The 21,893-nt window shown below is 35.6% G+C and overlaps 1 protein-coding gene across 12 annotated transcripts in view; it reads right to left on the bottom strand.

Annotated features, from left to right (window-relative positions):
* MEIS2 (Meis homeobox 2) overlaps positions 1-21,893 on the bottom strand; it is a 194,985-nt gene that overhangs the window by 155,937 nt on the left and 17,155 nt on the right. The window lies entirely within an intron of this gene.

The raw sequence follows: 21,893 nt of genomic DNA, 5'->3' as shown, positions 1-21,893 counted from the left end.
TGTAGAGAATGCCCTTAAAATAAGAACTTTTGGGCCAGAAACATGTTTTATCTGCCAAAGGAATCTAAGAAAAAAATAGGTACCCAATAACAAAGTGGCATGAATTTAATTATTGTTTATTTTGAGAGTCCCACATGGTTTGCAGCCCTATCAACCAAGAAAGGAAATTAACCAAAAAGTTAAGAATTCCCTATAGAGAATATATGATTGAGTTAATAATTTTCAATAGGCATCATTAGAATCCTGCCCAGATTTGCATCTGATCTTCATTGGTGGTATGACTATCCACATCTGCATTTTTCATTCCTATTACTGCCTTACCTGGTATTCTATCTTTAAAGTCAAAACAGACCTTCCCAATGGATGTACACAAATATTCTTCTATGTGTAACAATGGAGCAAGGAGTCAAACGGTTGGAGATTGGGGCTGAAGGGAATGGGGTACCTCCTTAAAAGAAGCTGTGTTAGAGAAATGAAATATAATCAGATGCCTGAAGAAGAGGTCACACAAGTGGAAGTGTTCAAGGGCAGAGATGACTAATTTACATCTCACCTAGGAAGTGGATTAGTTCTTTATAATCCATAAAATTCTATATCAAACAATGATGTACCTGCATCTGAAAATATATATTTAATATATAGGTCTTTAGGTAAAACCACCAAACTACCACATATCAGGATCCTTAGTTGCAAAGTTATTCACCCTCTAAATACGTTAGGAATATTTCAGAAGTAGCTTGTTACTATATCTAACCTTGTCAAGTTATTCATTTGGGACTTGAGCTGGCATCAAATCTTTCAATAATTGCAATTAACATTTTTAAAAATCCAAAGTGCCCAAATTATTTCTTTGTAATAAATTATACAAGGAGGCAGAAATTCTAGGCCTTTGGAGAGATGGCTGGAGGAACTAAGATCTGTAGTCACAGAACCAGTTTTTCTAAAACTCTTTTCATAAGAGTACCATTTCCTTTTAACTTTTGAAACCTGGAGCTCCACTATAAATAAAACAGCAGCCATAAACATCTTAAAAGAATGTTAAAAAAAACTGAAAACTGCTTAAAAGAAGCAGGTAGAATATAAAAGAAATCAGCACAATTTCATAAATTCAAAATAAGGCATTTCATTTTTCCAAACAAGTTCCTTAATATCATAGGAAAAATTATAGCTGAAACTAGAACTTGCAGCTCCTGACACTCTAGTGTCAGTGATCTGCTCAGAAGCTTAAAATGTTTTCACTCTGTCTCAACAATGTGTTATAAGAAAAGACACAAGAAATTTCTAAAGACCTAAGGTAAGTCTTACCTTACCTAAGGGATGCCTAAGGTAAGTCAGTATGACCTATGACTTAGAGGTCTCTGATCTCCAGTTCAACACACTTTGCATGTGGCACTAACCTGACAACTTGGTCTTTCCTCATATTGATGCCCCTTGGGATAAGTCTAATGTCCACCTGGCATAAAAATGGCAAGGGCCTAAGTATCATTACGGTGTGACATATTCTAACGTCTTTTTAGAGAGGAAGTAGGATTTCTAAAGTAGGCCTGGAAAACTACTTGAGAATGTCCCTTCTTCAAAGTCAAAAGTTATAATAATAAGCAGCAGAAATCAATAAGGAACTTCAGTTGCAAAAATATAAGGCCATAGAAAGGAGGGTAGACCACAACAATGTGGTTTAAAAGGCAAAAGGTCTAACAGGCCTTTCACATAGAAGACTGGAACATGCAACTTTAGTTTCTTCTCACTTTGCAATCTTTCAATGATGATGGAGATTGAATAGGTCAATAAATGTTTAAAATCAAAATAAATACCCATGTTTATCCTCTGCAACTATTTGGAAGAAATTCCAATGAGATCCTTAACAAATTCTAGTTTTATTCTGGTAAGGACAACTATATGGTATGAAATCTACATTTAAGAACTCTTGAAGAATTTATCCAAATTGACCTTCTTCTATTTAGTTCTATTATGTGCCATTGATCTTCTAATGAACATTAGGTTTTCAATTTAGCTGATCTAACATTATGTTTATTAGACTACTTGAGAAATTTGGGGACTAGTGATTTTTATAACTTCATCATCATTCCATTCATCAAGATAATGGCTTAGCAAACTTTTTTTCTTTATGCCAATTCTATTTACTATCAATTATTTCCCAAGATTATACGTGGCTTTAGAAATCTGCCCTCAAACCATAATTTAGAGGGTAGATTCCTAGATATGAGTTTGATCTCCAATGCTGCTAGGCCCTATGTTGGATGAAACAATGTAAAGAAACATCTGGACATGTGTCAGGAAATATCAAAACCCACTTGAAATTTTCAGGATGGAGGAATCCACCTCCAGCCCCAATTTCTGGGCTGATGAAAAGTATCTGATACCACTGAGGTCTCTTCTTGTACACAGGGTGTGGCCAAGTGGTTAAGTGCCTGGGTTTAGGGGTTAGACAGACCTGAGTAGGAACCTTAGCCTGGCTGCTTTCTAGATATTGCAAGAAAAGAAAGTTACTTAGCCTCTCTAAACCTCCTTTTTCCCAACTGAAAAGCCAAGACAAGGTTATGAAGATTAAATTACAATATCTGGCATAAATTAGTTATCAAATATTGACTGTGATAATGATGATTCTGTTATTGTTTCAAAGTTTGGGCAAATATAGACACTTTTCTTGATTTAGCTCTTTTTTAATCCCAAATGGTAATAATTGAATGCTTCTCGGGCTACAATAAAGATGTAGTACCAAACAAAGCTGGCATCTGGAAAGACAATGATCAGATCTAAGACATCATTCTTTAATATTCTTAAACAAGAAATATCACATATCATATTAGTTTTTCTCTTCTCTAATAATATATGATACATTATAAGGAGGCCATGAAAAATAAACTATTATAAAGGGAAGAACTGTCTTTTAGCCAGTGGGTGTTAAATTACAAGATCTGAGTTAAAACTCTTGCTTGAATCTGTTGTTAGACTAGAACTGGTTAAGGTATGAAACAAAACAATTTGTTTAACGTCCAATACGTGAAAAACTTAATCAAAGGGACTTCATGGTAAGGTAGGCAGTGATTTCTGAGCATAGAAATTTAATTCATAAAAGCAAAGAATAAACAGATAGTAAGGTCCAGTGATATCTTGCTATGGTAACCAAAATAAAATATTAATTTTTCTAAACTTAAGAAATCAAAAGAGAAAAATGCCTCATCAGTGTTTCCATACAATATATGAAATAGGTAGAAAACTAGGAAATTAAAGATGGCTTCGTATACATCCACTTATTCTCAAGGCTGAAAACAAACTGCCAACACAAGGGTACTATAGTGAGCATATAATGTTGATAAGAAATTTCTGTGTAAATTATGTGAAAATATAACATAAGTTATTATACTGTAAATGCCCACAATTATAAACAAAAAAATTATATCATATATAAAAATTAGAAGAGACATTATGAAACATACATATTAGGAATCTTTATAGTAAATGTCAGAATAAAACACATTTATACAAAGTGAAGTGAGAAATTAAAACAAATTAAAACTTCTTATTGGTATTGAAAATAAAATATTGACTTTTATTTTCATTAGTCAAAATAATTAAATAATTAGTCAACTCTCAACTTAATTTGAACTGTCTAGATACCATCAACATTGTCCCAGAACTTGAGCAAAAGAGGGTACAGGAAATTATTTACACATGGGAAATTTTATTGGATTGGAGTATCAAAGGCCATTGTCTTTAAGAAATCCTGAAACTCTATAGGTTTTAAGAAAGTCAGGATTAACTTCTTTATAAACCACAAACCCAATCCAGTGAGTAAAAAATCAACAAACAAGTACAACATTTCTAAAGAGGGAATAAATTATCTATTGTCTGCTATCATTTCTTAGGCAACTAATTCCAGTTGAAATGTCAAACGTAAAGATAACTAGATATTTACAAATGTACTTGTTAGAGCTTTACAAAAGTATAGAAAACTATAAACATAGGATACTAAACGATTTTGAAGTTATACCTTAATATTCTCATATTTATGGTCACCCATGACCTTATATTACAAGAAGTTTTCAAGATTGGGTCGACTAGAGATTAAAACTACTTACATGGTCCCACTTCAAAGTACAGTCTTCGGAAAATGCATAATGTAAATTCTGGAAGCCCCTAGGCAGGCTGTACTTTAAGCACGTTATCTAGTACACTGCAGGTAATCAAATGTGAGGTCATAGCACCTGGGCATGTGGCTTCATGCTTTCAATACTACTATAGGCACTGAAATACATCTCTGGAGATTTGTCAGGAACAGCCCTGGAAGTCAAGAACTAAAGAGAGTGTCAAGAAATCCTTTAGAGAAAAAATATTGCTGAAGAGAAGAGGAAGCCCTGTCTGGTTCTTTCTTATTCTATAGTGGGGCAGAAAATAACTTTCTCAGAATACTGGGTTGCCTTTAAGTAATTCAAGAGATCTGAAGAATTTGAACAATACATGTGACTGACACTATGACACTATGGTTGAATATTGCAGAAGTACCTTTCAATTACAGAATGTGGTTTTATTTTACTGTTTCGATATTTTCAAACCAGATAAAAACAAGATGTTAAACTCACTCTCAGCTAAAAAGAAATCATCCTGACTTAATTTTTTAAGCCCATCTAGTGAGCGCTTCAAACAGGTTGCAGAGGTAATTAATCAAGTGATGCTGGTTAGTAAATTAAAAAGAAAATCGAAATGAATATTTTTCGAGAAAGTCTTTCTATGCACACGCAAGTATCTTTTAAAACACCACAATAGGAAATATTCACTGGTGCTCCTTTTTTTTTGATCCAGTCAGATATGTTACTAATGGAATTGGTAAATTTTCTTTGGGTGGCAGAATTCTTATTGTCCCCAAAGCCAATGAATGTTTGATGCAAAGAGCAAATAGGAAAATGCAAATAAGTGTTATTTACTTATATATGAAGTTGCTGATTATTAAATTAGAGTTCAGGCAAGTCTTGGAAGAAAAGCAATCTCATTATTTTATGGTTCAGCATCTCTTGTATTTTTTCATTTCTAAGTACAGGAAAAAAAAACTAAGCTTTTAGAATGTGTCCATTTAATTTTTGACCTCTCCTCTTCCTACTCATAGATTGACTCTATGGATCTGACCAACACACATGAAAAAAAAAAAATAGGTGGAAAACAAATTACTTATTCAAAGCATAAGTAACTGATTTAAAATCTTTAACAAGTGGCATTTGAGAGCTCAGTCTCCAGTTTAAGTTGAAGAAAAAAAAATAAAAAGTTGTAATAAAGAAATAATAGAAGGGTGGCAGCCTTTTGATTAGAGAGATGACATGGAAGTTTTAATGACTTTCTCAAGACAGTCAGTTGCCATCATTAAATTTTACACCATTTGTGAACTAAAAGTCTTTTTATGCAAAACACACTTTGCAGGTAAAGAACAGGAAAAAAATGGCCTCGTCTTAATTCTTCTGCACCCTTTCTTTATGGTGACAGTCAAGAAATTGACCCTTTTCAAGGCCAAGCTTGCTGCCTCATCTAGAAATGGGGATAAACCTGATAATTTCTGGGGGAATCAAATGATATTTTTATGGAAGAATGTATTGAGAAAGAGAAATGTAAAATTTAACGTAAGGTATCATTTTGGAGATATAATTTGGATTTTGAATGATATTATTTAAAAATAAATAGATACAGGATGTTAGAGTTGGAAAAGACCTAAGAATCTCCTAATGTTCTCATCACACAGAGATAAGGTAAGTCTGTGAGAGCTGACAGAGGTGATGATATTAATAACAACTAACATTTAATGGATGGTTATTATATGCCAGGCATACATTATCACCTCTGCATTCCACCAAACTCCCTTACAAGGTACAAAGCCGGTTACAGGTAGTTAAGGCTGGAGGCTTGCCCAGGCTCTTCCAGAAACTCTGGTGTTCGAGCCCATAACCTCAGGGCCTCACCAAACTGCCCCATACCGTGCCTTCCACATGCTAAGTGGAAGAGCCATATTCAGAATCTGGCCAGCTGAGTTCACTTCCTTCTGGCTTTTAAGTAGATAATAAAAATGCAAAAAAAAAAAAAAAAAGAGTAGGACAATATTTGACTTAGCACTGAAGTGGGGCACACAGGAAACTGAGAATTTTGGCTTCATAGTTGTCCTAAATTTTTACCCCTGTCCTGAGCCCCCTTTGCATACAAACCCTGTCTCTGCATGTCTGTGTGAGAGAGGACAAGAACCAGGGGGAAAATAGAAAAGCAAAGTACCTATCTTTTATTATCTTGTTTTATTCTCATATTTTTTAGAAATTACATTATACTGTATCCTGAAATAGAAATTCAAAGAAAATGATATGGACATGAAGTTCAAGTTATGGACCCCAAACTAATTAAGAGTCACTGGTCATATGCATATTGTTATGGAGCATGTTGTATTATATATGCCTGATCTACCACTTAGAGCTTCGAGTACATGATCTAATTTAATTTTCCCAACATCTCTATATAGGTGTGCTAATCCTCATTTTATAAATGAGGAAATTTAGGCTTAGAGAAGTTAAATAAGTCACCAAAGGTCACACTGTGTATGGGAGTCAGGATTCAGAGCTAGGTCTAACTCTATGCTCTTAAAAACAAAGTTATGAGCTTTTGAATTTTGAATTCTAACTTCTCCATAGATCATAGAAACACTTACCTTTAATTTGTAGGATTTGGCATAACCCTGCTTTCCTGTACCTCTACTCAATTCCATCTAATAAATCCATCACAGATTTGGTGACTGATACTTTGACAAACTCAACAATTTTTGGTGTGCTAACATTCTTCACAAGGCATTAAACCGTGGTCAATGCTAACAGCATCTACTAAATTATTACAAATGATTAGCTATTAGCCAATTGTCAAATTGAAACAATTTATTCAACCAATGTCTCTTTATCACAAACTATGTACAGAGCATTTTGTTAGAGATGAGGGCAATACAGAGAGCTGATCTAGGGAGCAAGCAGTAGGTGAGGGAGCCTCCCCTTAATGAAGATTGATTTCTCTGCTTTTGTTTTCCTTACCTCCTGCTGTCAGAGTACCATAAAAACTCAGCAAATGTTATCAGATAACATGCCTAAAAAGAGGCCAATAAGTTTAAGTAAAAAAAGTAAAAAAAAAGAAGCAGCAGCACATCCATGCAGATGAAAAAAAAAAATGTCACAGCTTCAGAGATTACTGTCTCTAGAGCAATGTTTTATGAGGCAAGAAGATGTCCGTTAACTCAGAGCTTTCCTACAAAGCAGCAGGTTTCAAGGTTCCTGGCAAGTTCAAAGGGAGGCATTCCTGATATTTCTGCCTTAGATGCCCAACATACGGAGCAACATAGCAATGTGTAAGCGTACCATTTTTTTTTCTCTAATTTTTAAAAGGGCTGACACATTACTTTTCAGGGTAATTTATTTCAGCCAGGGTCCAATTATTTTTTTTATTATTATTTATTTATTTATCTATCTATCTATCTATCTATCTATTTATTTATTTATTTTGCCAGCTCAAAGCAACTCATGCTTTATACTGGCAGAACTGCACAACTAGAATTCCATTTATCATAAGAAATTTGGCAAAAGCTCTCATCCATTAAGTGGCTGATAACTATGCTGGAATGTACCGATCATGTGTATAGAAGCATCAAAATCTGGATGGATAAACAACAGTAAACCTGTGTTTCTACTCTCAGGTTTGCAAGTTGACTTATGATATTAAAGATGATTGGCTGTCCAAATAGGTCCATGTTCCTCTCAACAAATAATAACATCCTTTGGAAGTAATGCAATTTTCTGAGCTAACTCTAACATGTTCAAAATTGGGTAGAAAAACTTCTTGACAAATAAGACAAAGTCAGGCTTTTTTTCACCACACTACAAAGATAGTCTTAGTTATATCAATAGCCTCTTGCTCATTTCAAAGCTGGAGAAACAAGGTGTGCCCAGAATAATTCTCCCTCCTACAACCAAAAGGGGGTGACACGCTGATGTGGGTAATCCCACCACAATACTCAGGAGTAGAATGTATGAATGCAGAAGGTTTTCCTCTCACTCCATGACCAAGAAGGATCACAATTCTGGACCTCTTGAATGTCCCTGAACTGGATGCCTCCCAGCACCCTCAAACTATGAAGAGTAGGCGAATATTTTATTGCGAGTAGATGTAACACCCACCTAGTAGCAACCAGTTCTAACATTTTGCTAAACTGGAAATCCCAGAACAGCAAGATTCAGGCAGGTCGGGGTTTGTAGCTCTGTTTTCCAGAAACTCTCCAATGGGTGGACAGTATATCTGGTCCATTGCTCACCATCTGAAATGAGGAGGACCCAAGCCATCCTCTCAAATGAGGAAAGATGGTTTTTGCTCCTCCTCGCCTCCTCCCCCCTCCACAGATTTACCATCCAGCCTCCAACTCAGTGGCTACTCTAAAAAGAAAAAAATGTTTGCTTTTGAGGAAGGAAAGTACATCATACACTACACATGAAACTATTAATACAACTCATAATGAGATTCTGCTGGGATCCTCATTTATAACTTTTTGAGGTTGTAATCAAATGTGCTTGCATTGAGCCAAACACTCAAAGAATATTCAGGAAACATAACTACAAGAATAGCTGGGTTAACAGAACATTCCTTGCAAGTATAGCTAAAGTCCACAAAGCTTCTGACCATTGAGGAAATTGCTTTTTACACTACTGAAAATTGATCCTGAGCCCAGGCTGACCTACCTCTTAAATACAAGATGCAAGAAGACTCCCTAGGATATTAAACCCTCTCTGAAAGTACTTCAATGGAAGAAGCAGTTGAGGACAGTGTTTTCCAGAGTGTGTTCCGAGGAAGATTGGTCCCCAGAGATAATGCACAAAAGGGTTTCGATGGTTTAGTGAGTCTGGGAAGGACTGATTTCTACCCCTTGCAGACTTAAAATGCACATTAGCAAGTCAGAGGATATGAAAATTCTTGTACTAAAGGAAACTCTGTTCTAATCTAGCTTCAATCTATTTAACCACAAAATCCTTTTTTTAAAGTAATGTCAATTTAAATATCCTTAGAACCATGGTTTTCCATATATAGAAGAAGATATATTTACTCAATCCTGTTGAGTCATTTCCACTTGTTAATAATTGTAACAATGCTATAAAAAAATTTTAAATTGTGGTCTTGTACACAAGCTTCGAGAATAACGTTATATACCTGAGATCTTTGTGAATCACAATAATTTAAGTGCTTAAATTACTTTAGAGAGAATGTTGAAGCTTTTTTCCTAAAGCTACTTGAAATTTGCTTCTTCATTCAAAAGAATATCTACTTTTCAAATAAACAGTATTTCAGGCAAGCATATGGGTCTGCTATTTTGACTATGGAAGACTTAGTGAAGAATTCGTCATTGGCATTCAAAAGGAAGGCGATTATGTCACTGCCCCCATTCAAAAATCTTCAATAGGTCCCTATTACCTACCAAATCAAGCACAAACTTCCCAGCCAGCTATTCAATGTCCTTCACAATATGGACCCAATCTTCCTTTCAAAAAAAAAAAAAAGAAATTATTACTGAAGGCCTCCTATGTTAGCACCATGTGAGGGGGCGTGAAGAAGAAGGTGCCTAAGACATAGAAACTGTCCTCAACAATCTTACAGTCAAACAGGATAATAAGTGAGACATGTGGCCAATTATGATAGCACAGAGAAAATCTGACTGTCAGAAGAGAGAATCAGAGAAATGTGCAATAGGATTTCAAAAGAAAGGAATTACTTCCATCTAAATGAACTTGGGTCTGGTGGAGGGTTTAGGGCTGAGCTTAGGGCAGGTAGATGCTCTTGTAGCTTTATAAGCAATAACTTTCCTTTCCTAAGTATGAATACAGGATTTAGGTTCTTCATCATGATGTCAATTGCATGGGGCTAATTTTCAGCTATTTTTTTCAACTGGAAGAAAAAAAGCTATTTTAAAGGCAACTATCAAATAAAAAATATTTATAATGTTTTATTTACTATGAACCAAGCATAAAGTTACTGTCATTTTATATAGATCATGTCTTTTAATCCCTATCCACCCAAATGTTAAATTAAATATTATTTATTACTCTCATTTTGCAGATACAATGTGGAAGGTTAGAGACTTGCCTATGACAAGTGACAGATCTGAGGATTTAAAAACAAGCAGGCCAATGCCAAAGGCCACATCTTTAACCACTATGTTACAGCCATAAGTATCTTAAGCCCCCCAAATAATTATTATTCACCCAACATGCACCAAAAATTTCCACTTCAACAACTTCGTATATGCAAATAGAATATTCTTCCTCCTCCATTGGTTGATTGATGTCCATGCTTTAAAACTCATGGCAGAGAAAAAGAAAACTATCTAGACTGCAGCACCTCCATTTGTAATTTCCTAATTTTTATTCCCAGAGTACCTTGCTCAATGCAGGAAAGGCCTGCATGTTATTTTGGACTCTGTCCCCTTCTCTTCTTCCTACATGTCATCTCTCTCTCTGTCTTCTCCCCTTATCTCTATTGCCACCACCTTAAAACAGTCCTCCTCTGTCTTCTGGACTATTAGCCCTTATTCTATATTTAGTCTTGTTTCCTTCAAATGTATTCTCCATATTCTAAAAGAGCTTTTTTAAAAAAGTAAATCTCATTATGAACTGTTTGCTTAAATTTCTTTAATGGATTCCCCATGTCCCAGAGCAGAGTTTTCCCGGGGCATGGATAAAAATTCAGACTCCCATTATCATTCATGGAGACCCTGATTCTGTATGTCTGTGGTCTGCCCAGGAATCTGTATTTACATGCCTCTTAGGAGTTATTTATCCCTGGTAAAGTTTGGTAAACAGAGCTCTAGAGGATTAAGTATAAGCTTCTTACCACGGTAAATGAGGATCTTCACATACAAGCTCCTACTTGCCTCTCCGGCCACCCTTTTTGCTATGTATTCTCTCACACGAACAGCAATATCAGTCTGGTTGTCATTCGGAACATATCATGTTGCTTCACACTTTTGGGCCTTTGCATTGGCTGTTCCATCTGCTCCCCATACCCTCCCTACCTTGTTCACCTGGAAACACCCACTGAAGGCCACCAAAACCTCTGAACCCTCTCCAATTCTGAGAAGGCTTCTACAAATATTTTAAACAGAATTAATCACCTTCTCTTCTGAAATACCTTATAATTTACATGTTATACACAGTATTAGAAGCACATATACTGATTTGTTTACCTTTCCGAGTTATTAAAGAGCATGAAGAAGAGAGGGAACACACCTTACTCACTTTGTATCTCCAACACCTAGGACAGTGGTTGGCACCAATTACGTGGTCAATAAATGTTGAAGGAAGGAAATATTTTTGAGATTCCATCATTAGTCGCCAACCTGGACTTTTTAAAGCCCAATGTTTATTTAATCCTAACAACTGTCCTATGAGATAATTACTCTTCCCATTTTACAGATGAAGAAACAAACATTTGGAAAGATTATTGCTTAGAAGTGTCAGGTCGAAATGAGTGTTCAGAGCTACCTGTTTCCAAAGTTGCTACCTTCTCTATACCACACTGCCTCCACATCAACAAGCCTTCCTTGAACCATGCTCTCCAAAATGAATAACTGCTTTGCATACAAGTTATTGATATATTTGCCATGGTGCCCCCACCCCCACCTCCTGGGAGATGGTAAATTATTCAAGGCAGGGACCCTTGTAATTTCCCTATTTTTATTCCCAGAGTACCTTGCTCAATGAATATCTTTGTGTATTGAATTTAAACAGCACTCACTCAGAAGAGGTCTTGAGAGGCTGGGAGCTTCCTGCCTCCAGACAGACGTGTGTGCCTACATATCTGCTCCAATGCGCAACAATCTGTCATAAAAGGACACCCACGAGGTAAATCTGACAGGCTTTCAATAATCCATGATTTACCAACTTTTCTTCATCCTCTACATTTAGTATGTAGAAATTTTGGAGGTTTTATTTTAGTGGATGGCATTTATTACAAATGTTAGTTGGAAGAGGAAATAGGAAATTTTACACTCTTAGTCTACTTTTGTAAATCTTCAAACTTAAAAAAAATGAATGCTTGGTTTTGAGGCAACAGCAACACCTCTAACTGGTAGCAAAGGCTAAGAAATAAGTGTTTTGAAGAAGGAAATACTCTTTTGACTGAAGGGCAATCAGCTATATCTTGTATGATTTATTAGTCTAAAAATAATTAGAACCCAGTAAAATACATTTAACTGTAAAATTCTCCTGAAAACTATTTAGAATTTTTAGAGTTATTTGGAATATATTTCAGGAGAGAATACAGTTTCGGCCTCTGTAATGATTATCATTCTACTTGTGAAGTATAGAAATTCCAACTCAGAGAGGTTCTAATTGATTAGATGAATAATGGAAAAGTTGTTCCATGTTTACAAAATACATCTCATATTTATCTGACCGAACAGTCATTTGATATTAATACACCTCCTTAGGTGTCCTACATCTGAATTGTGACATTCTACCATCCTCAGAAAATGAACTCTAAAGCCTAGTTATTTTCTTGCAAAACTAAGAAGAGAAAAAACTCTCCTGGTAAACAAGAGCAATACAACAAAAAATGTTATTCCCCTACCTATTATAACTAGCCTGTAAAATTAAGGAAATAAAAATGCTATGTTGCAACCCTGATATAAGAAAAACATCTTTCAGCTTCTATGTTAAAAAAATAAAAAGCACAAATAAAAAATAAGACCCATGAATGTAAACATTAGATTCCTGCAGTTTAGATTTAAGAGATCATTTAATTCAGTCCTGTTTTACAGGTAACCAAAAGCCCAAAGAGATTAAGAGACTCATTCAAGGCCATAGAGTTCGTGTAAGCATATGACATGGTGAGAGGGAAATAAAGGATCTAACAGTGGCTGGTTCCAGGCATATGTGCTTAAAACATGGACTCTCACTTAATATACTCTCCAGGACAACCTTGAAGGCATGCTGATTTTTCCCCCACATTGCAGGTAGAGAAACTGAATCTGGCAGATATTGAGTCAAACTGGAATTTGAATCCACGTCCTTCTGTCTCCTAAGTCTGTGCCCTTTTCAGGGCAACTCTGACCCGAGCGCACAGTCTTCTTGACTTACAGCCCAAGATTCTAGACAGAATCCGAAGCAGATGAAAAAGAGCTCACTATAAAGCTTTGCTGGTATCACTCGAAATAATTAAACTTATTCAAAAGCAAACTATGAAAAAAACTGGAGGACATATGTAGGAAATCAACAAAAGCATGTGGGGCCTAAAAATTCAAGAATTACTTCCAGACTCTTTACCTGTGTATGAAGGCCAATGACATCTCCCAAAATCAATCTTATCCTAAACAAGGAATACAAGCAAAATGGATCCTGAGTTCATCATGGGAAACTATTTGCTACATTAAGCAATTTTCCTTACTAGGTTTGCCATTACATTAAAAGGCATACATCTATACACTTACTTTTTTGTAGATAATATAATGAAGGAAAAACTCATCTCCAAATTCTGAACCTATGTATATAATTTAAGACACATGAAGGGCAAATAAGATATCCCATTTTTAAGTAGTATCCTAAAATACTACTTAAAATAAGAATCTAAAATTTAAGGATCTACCTATAACCAAAAGAATTCTAAGTTTGAGTTGATGGTCCACTGACTTAAATTTAAGGCAGTGTTGTATACAACAAAATTTCAGTAAAAGAGTTTAATCTTTATTATTTATTAAGGACTTAAGGGATTTGATTGAATATGTCAATATGTTCAAAATACTTCATTTATGTTCAGATGCACATCACAGAGTTGAAAAGCACAAAGTTTTGATCAATTTGTTTGATTTAAAAAGAGAAAAACATGAAATCTGTGGATTTTGTTTACTTTTTCAAAAGTGGACCTGTTATTACTAGATAGTTGAATAAGTGAATATCCCTGCTTTGGAAAAGCAGGAAAAGAGAAAAGAAACCAAATAATTACAACACAAAATGTGACAGATGCTATTATAGAGGTAGAAAGTGCCACCAGGGTGCAGAGAAGGAAACACTGGCCTATATCTGGGCAAATCAGGAAGGCTTCAGGGAGGAGATGACGAAAGGGTTCCCTAGGCAGAAGAGAGGCAGGGAGGCACTTCTAGGTCTCCATTCATTGTTTCCTTCTTTTTTCCCCCAATAAACAGAGGGACTTTATCACTGTACATAGAAAGGATACTAAAATGGTTCACTTCCATTTTAACGAGGAGCTAGATTTTAGTGAAATCCCATAGTTGTTTTCTTGCTGGTCATTAGGAAATGAGTGAGTAATTCAGGACTACCGAGAGAGAAAACTGGTAGATAAAAATAGTTTATATTATTATCTGCTGTGAATCAAAATATTTTTAGAGGCCGAATTAAAAACAAATGTCAACATAGGAAGATGAATAAAAAGTTATTCTCCCACTATGTATCCCCACCTCCAAAAAAAAAAAAAAGAAAAAGAAAAACCAGTATGAATTTCAAGAAACTCTTTGAGGGTAGAAATAGAAAGAAAGAGGAAAGGGAAAAAAAATAACATGGCGTCATTAAAGACTATTCATCCAAAGTAAAGATAATGAAGGGAAAAAAGAACACGTGTATTACAATGTATAGCACCAAAAGGCTGTGTTTGATGCTCTGGAGGGCTTCAACAAGTACTGTTCAGCCAAAAATCAATTGAAAAATCAGCATGATAACAGAGCATGAGTTGCCCTATAATAGCCTTAAGACCCCCAAGGCTATGTAAGTCCCTTTCATCTGCCACACTGCACTGACTCAAGGGGAATTTCACTTCCCCTCCCTGAGTACTATGCCCAGCTGTATTTCTAACCTACTGCTTTCACCTCCCTTAGAAAGGGATGCTGACAAAGACTAATGATGTTTTAAAGTGGTTTTTAAGAATTTTTTCCCTTTTGCTTTACTCTTTATCTTTTCTTAACATTTGCACTCAAATTCGGCCTATAATATCAGTCATAGTCCGTTTCTACAATATTAAGTGGTTAGGTATAATCTCTGAAAAACCTAAGTCTTGTATTTTGAATGCCTTAACTAACATACATTAAACTGCTCCTTAATAAAATCAAAGTTCAGGCTTATGCAAATGTGACATGTAAGTAACGCACGGCATTGTTATAAATATACATATATAATTCATTCCAAGATTTCGTCTCAATATTTCTTCGATCACTTCCTCACATTGTCTGGTTTGTTCAATTTATATTTCTACTTGGCATTTGGTGCAAACCCCCAAAGATAAGATACATCTGTCCCTCAGTCACAAATCTTGGCATTTTTACCTTAACTCGATCGTGAAATGATTGGTTGAAAATTACCTTGCTTATTAGCAGGATTTCCTCATAATAAAACATTTTATTTCCAAACTTTTGATTCTGACATGAGATGTATCAACTCAGTAGTGACATATCAAAGCTTAAGGAAGACATATAAACACCCTGATCCATGTGAGGGAAGGAAGAGCTAATTGGAAGTCAGCTTCCCTGTGATTATCAGCTTGTTTATGGGGAGGGAGGATACCTCTGAATGGCACTGTAAATTCATCCCTGATTATGGCGTTAAAACCAGAGCTCATTTCCGCAAGCTCCCCCAACGTCCCCCACCCAATCCATTTTGTTTAGTTACACAGGGTGTGCACTGTTTTCAGAAAAATGACAGTTTTTCATGCTTTGATTTTCTCTAGGTTTCAAGAAAAATTAATCAGTTGCACAAGCCAGTTGTCAGATTTCACTTCCCTCATGGCAGAAAAGCACACATATTCATTGTCTGCTATAAGAATAAATTTTAGTAATTTTTCCCCATGTCAATATGAATATTAGACTGACCCAATTAATACGAAATGCTTCTATGCTGCTGGAACAGACAGTGCTACAGAAAGAGCCATTTGCACAACCTGTTCATGATTATGGGCCATAAGGACACAAAGATGGCACACACATTTGTGGACCATCTGAATTCTTACACGGAAAAGGGAGGGGGAAGGGGGAGCGGCATGACGTTAGCTTGACTGTCGTGGGTCATGTTTTTTAATCCAGAGTATTGGACATGTAACACAGCAACAAGAGCTGATCATTTTGTTTAATCACCTTTTGGATCTTTGCCAGATGGTCTCTATTGAGAGCGCTGCAAACAGAGAGAGATGAACTGCATCTAACACGCCACCAGAGCTTTCCCGTAAATGTCTGAGAACTGATTCCAACAAGAATTTAGTCTCAGAGCAGAAAGGGATACATTTAAAAACTATGTGCATTAACTATACTTTTCCCCATAGAATCCTCACTTGGCATGAATAATTTACCCACTCTTATGCTAATGGGATCATGAAAGTATCCCTCTGTCTTTAGTGCAGCTATTCTCAGCTTTCAGTAATTACCCCACCCAGTGAAAATAACATGGCTTCTGCATTGAACGGCCCACTAGTACCTGACAATTAGAAAGATCATGGCTGATACTGGAAGGGTCCAGAATTGGACAGAGAAACCCTTATAGCTCAAGAAAGAGTACAGACATAAAGTTAACGGTCATCATGGGGGAGAATGCATGGGGGTGGAAAGCAGGGGAAAGGGGTGAGAAGAAAAATTATCCATTGTCAAGCTTTTCTTTCTCTGACTTATGTTCAAGATTTTACTTAAATAAAAGTATATTCCTCTTTACTAAGTGTAAAAGACATTCATGACAAGATTAGTTCTGAAGACAAAAAATAAACAATAAGAAAAAAAACTAGAGTTATCTTTAAAGCACATCTGCATTAAGTATTTATTTTATCATAATTTTAAAAAATCTAAATAGTGGAAAATCCTGCATTTTGCTTTTTGGAGGGGAAAAAAGGATTACCAAAAAGAAAAGAAAGAAAGAAAAAGCTCATTCTCGACCTCTGTCCACAAAACTCCATGTTAGGTAGTTCACTGTGTAAAAATTATCAGGCTAAAACATCTGGGAAAGAAAGCTATGAAACAGCAGGGAACGTGGCTGGTTTATTGTTTATCTTTTGTTTATGAGGCAGTATTCAAGTTTAATTACTACTCTAAATTAAACTCTAACTGGCATCAGGAGACATCCCTTTACATGACTAAGTTAAAAAAAAAATCTAGAAATCCCAACTCTGGGTTTTTCAAGTAAGTTGATACATATAGGAAGAAATTACTCAAAATTAACAGCAATTATAGAAAGCTTTTAAGCATTTACGAGGACCGTTACATGCTCCTAGAACATTTATTTATTAGAAGAGTTTCATTTTATCATTTTATTTCTAATGGCTACTATTCTAAAAAGTCCTGAGAAAATCTACAGAAATTATTTGGATGTTTGCCGATAGTTAAAGAATGGTATACTTTTTGACTTTGGGGGTGAGAAGAAAGAATGAAAATGTAACATAAATATTTTATATGCAACAGCTCTTCTGTGACAAGGTTCAATTATCAATTGCATTCTCAGAGAATTTTTGATACAATTAAAAGGACAGGAAGGAAAAGAAATGTCATTGTATTTATCGTAATAGTAAGTGACCAGTTTTGGATGAACTTAGCTCTAGGAAAAATAAAAGTTAAAAGCAACTAGCAAAAGATTATGCCAGATGGCATCTGTCATATTGTATTTAGGGTTATTTTAAAGAGATTGCCACCACTATGAAAACATTCCATTGACAGAGTTTTCCTAGACTGAATAAGAAATCCCAGTAGAACATATTCAGGACCCACTGTAAGTGAGTTTGAGATTCCCCTCATCCTTTAAATATGTAACTGGAATGTTCTGGTGGGGAAGAATACTATTTCATAACTATGGCATGCATTATAAACTCAAAAGCATAAGACTATTTTAGATGCTTGCTTACCTATATATACTTAAATATAAAGGGGGGGGGGTATTTTCAGGTTTCAATACCATGATTGTTAAAGATTGTATGAAAAATAAATATCTAGCAATGGAATTCTAGTCTTATTGCCTGGATGATAAATAGGGACGTCAGTGGAGGGGGTTGGTAGGTAGTAGAGTTGGGAAGAACTGGGCTGGCTTGCACAGCCCTGTGCCCTGAAAGATCAGAGGCATATAGATGCTGGAAGGCTAATGTATCTAGGTTAAACTGGATCTGGCAACAGTATGGTTAACGTGCGTGTGGTGTGCAGTGTGAGCTCAGCAGTTACTGGGCCAACTGTCTCGGTATTTCTGGGAATCCTGCCTATTCACAGTGCAGGGATTGTTCAATTGCTGCAAAATGTACAAAATGAATTTTACAAAAATGAATTGTAAGGAAGGCCCCATTACAACGATTTTACAGCAAAGATGTCAACATCAATTTTTCTTTCATGCATAGCTAATGATTAAAACAGCATATTCCATTTGCCTAAGACAATTCATTTCATATTGGCACATCAAAATATTGAAATACAAAGTTATCTTTACTCTACCCTCTTTATTCATTGCTGCTGAACCCATACCATTGTTCAAACCAGGAAAAATAAAACAAACTTGGCACGAAATACTTAAAACAAAGGCTCATCAATATTCTCCAATTTGTCAACATCTCAATTACAGCACTGGAAAAAATGTAAATTTCATGTGCTCTAAACACTGAGGGGTCTATTCTCTTGCCAATTCACATGCGTAACTCCCATCAGCGTTAATGGGAGTTACACAAACCCATCAATAATAATAATACTTTGTACATATATTGTGCCTTTCATCTAAGGCTCCCAAAGTGCTCTGTGAACAAGGGGGCTGCTTCCTAGTCTTTACTCTGGTAAAATACACAATGAAATACAAAGCAGCTTTTGACTCAGCAGGTACAGAATTAGGGACCTCAAGCCTTTTTATCAAGCCCCATTTTACTGATGGGAAGCCAGACACAAAGAAGGCAGGTTACTTTCCTAGAGTCCCTAGTCTGCACCCTAATTCTTCCCTGAAAAACCAGATTTCTTTCTTCATTCTAATATGACTAACAAGACAAACTCCTTCCCTTTGGCTGCTTTTAGGAAAAGAAACCAGAGTAAATGAAAGTCTGGTTCATATTTACATAGTTTACTGCTAGGCACGTGCTATTTGAAAGATACAGTGGAGTCAGGTTTTACATTTTATCAAGTTTGTTTCTTACAAAATTTAAAAAATTTGATTTTTTCCCCTCCTTTTCGTTTGTTGCACAAACATTGATGAGGAAAAGATGACCTTTCACCTATGTAACTGTAGCACTTTCACTATCAAGTCATAAAATGAGGTATTTTTATGTTCCAAAGTAAAAATTTGTATGAATAATTTTAGCAAAAATATTCAAAAAAAAATTATAAAGCAACGTAAATGCATGTATTGTTTTATAGCATATGGCTATTAAAGTTTAATTTAAAATGTGTATGAAAACACTGTATTTAGTACAATTCATCCCTATTTTTTTCTGTTTATCATAATTTGTTTTGAAACTGAATCATTTTACAGTTTTCCATATGCCTCTTGTGCTAATAAATTCTGAATAAGCAAGAAAACTCTTTTGTAAAAAACTACAAACTTGATTTCCAATGAAACATTATAATACGTTTAATACTAAGAACATAAATTTTCCTCTTAGGTTTTTCATTATACATCAACCCTCAGAGTTAACCTAGGATAAGCATATGTGATTTCAGTCAATATCTTTGTTGACTTTGCCCTGAAGCAGATAATTAATCTTTCTCACAGAAAGTTACTCTGGACAATTCCGTGGGACAAAATATCAAAATATCTTGAAAACATGTTTAAAGACTAATATGGGCACAAGTATGACAAAACAAACTCGAGTCTGGCCTTCAAAATTTCGAGTCTGCTGTTAAAAGCAAAATACACTTAGACATGTGTTTTGGGAACCACTGATATGGGAAGCTAGGTAAGTAATTGTCCATGCCAAAACATTTTCCATTTTATAGGAATCACAACTTTTTTTGTCCCTTACATTTTAATACAGTAAAATGACTGAATTCCTAGTACTCATGCACAGAAGCTACCATGTCCATTCTTTACTCCCACTGAGGTGTGATTAAAGGAACAAAATCCAACAGGGATCAAATCTCCAACACCAGATAAGTGAGTGCAGCTACTCACAGCATAGAAGTTTGTACATATTGTTTTTACCCAATATATCTGTCTGAAGTTTTTTCTTTCTTGACTGAAAAAAAAAAGAAAAAAGAAAACAAAGAAGAAGAAGAAGAAGAAGAAGAAGAAGAAGAAGAAGAAGAAGAAGAAGAAGAAGAAGAAGAAGAAGAAGAAACCAACAACAACAGAACAAAACTAACCAAAATGATAAAACTCCATGCCTTGCCCGTTGCTGCAACTATTCCGTGCTCCAAACCCCAGGGTTTCTCTCTCCCCCTCCCCTTCTCACTGGTACTTTCCTGCTATCTCCCTTGCCATAACTCAACCAACCCAACAGAACCAGTCAGTTTTAAATTTCAGTTGGGACCTTGGTGACCTGTTAATGAATCTACAGAGAGGAGAAAAACTCACAGTGTTGAGTTATGCCTGGTGTTGCTAGCTGACTTGGAGTCAGAAATGCTTGAAGCGTTAACGTAATTGCAAGAATGTGAAAAATGAAGCGCTGGGCTCCTGAGCAAAGTGAAAGGTCAAAGCGAGCCTCACACACAACAAGTCTTTGGAAGATAGCCTCATTAGACTATTAAGTCTGCTTCTCCTTTCCCCCTCTTTTTTACAGTGTTTAGGGTGTTTTGTTTTTATTAATAGATACATTTCACTCTTTATGTCTAAGCAATTTGGGGTGGTAGGGAGGATGGTGTCATAGAAAGCTTGCCAGATTCGACCACACTGCGAAGTCAGTCCATCACCATGACATCGAACTGCAATTAAACCATTGCATTGCAGATTCATTGAAGTTATGTACACGTTATCTTTGAAATACCGTATAGTTTAGTTGTCTTATATACAATCTAACTAGTCTAATGAAAACAGTATATAAGCCTCAAAAGATATGATTCACAAGCTCTTTTACAATTTACCATCTGATAGTATTCAGCTGCAACTTGCTTAAACCTAGATTCTAATTTGGACCCATTCACAAGTTAATGGTATCCCAGAAGGGACGTTTTCCCAGACTCTACTACTAGAAAACCAGGAATCCAAAATCCATGGCCGGAAACTTGGAAGAGTGAAGACACTCACTCCACATCAACCACCTTCTTTTAAATGGCATATATGACTACAGCTCAAGCTGTTAAACTGTCCTCTACTTGGAAGACTGTCTAATACTTAAATATTGTGGCCATAAACACAGTCCTAATAGAGATGAAATAGACCTAGGAGATTAGACACCATCTAATGTAAAATATTAAAAAGTAAAATCTATACACTCTCCTGGCCCACATTCAATAATGCATCTTCCTTTAAATTATCATTTTAGCAATATGAGTCATCCCTACCAATATTTAATTGCTCTAGTGCAATAGGTGAGTTTTAAATGATAAAATTTATTCTAAATTACACTAGATTTCCTTATCATCTGCAGTTGACATCCCGCCCCCCCCCCCAGCCTCTGATGATTCCAGTTTTTAGGACTTGTGACAAAAGTCACCATGTCTGCTGCATGGAAACAAATAACCTTCTAAAAATTTCACAATTCGCCTTCCCAAGAAAAGATTTCATATAAAATTCGTGCAGTACTACCAGAGATAAAAAGAACAGATTTTTGCATCTTATGTGCTTTAGAGGCATCATTGCTTGATTATAGAGAATTCTTACAGTGGGTACTACAAACAAAATATCCTGTTTTATAGTATAATTTAAACTGCAGTGTCATAGCTGCAAAGGTCTATCATTCTCTTTATTCACACACACACAGAAGTATAGATAACCAAATTTGTAAAAGAA

Source organism: Pteropus medius, unplaced genomic scaffold, assembly GCF_902729225.1.
Source record: "Pteropus medius unplaced genomic scaffold, Ma_sr-lr_union100, whole genome shotgun sequence".
NCBI lineage: Eukaryota > Metazoa > Chordata > Mammalia > Chiroptera > Pteropodidae > Pteropus > Pteropus medius.
Note: the sequence above shows the minus strand (reverse complement) of the source record. Positions and strands in the feature narration are given on the sequence as shown.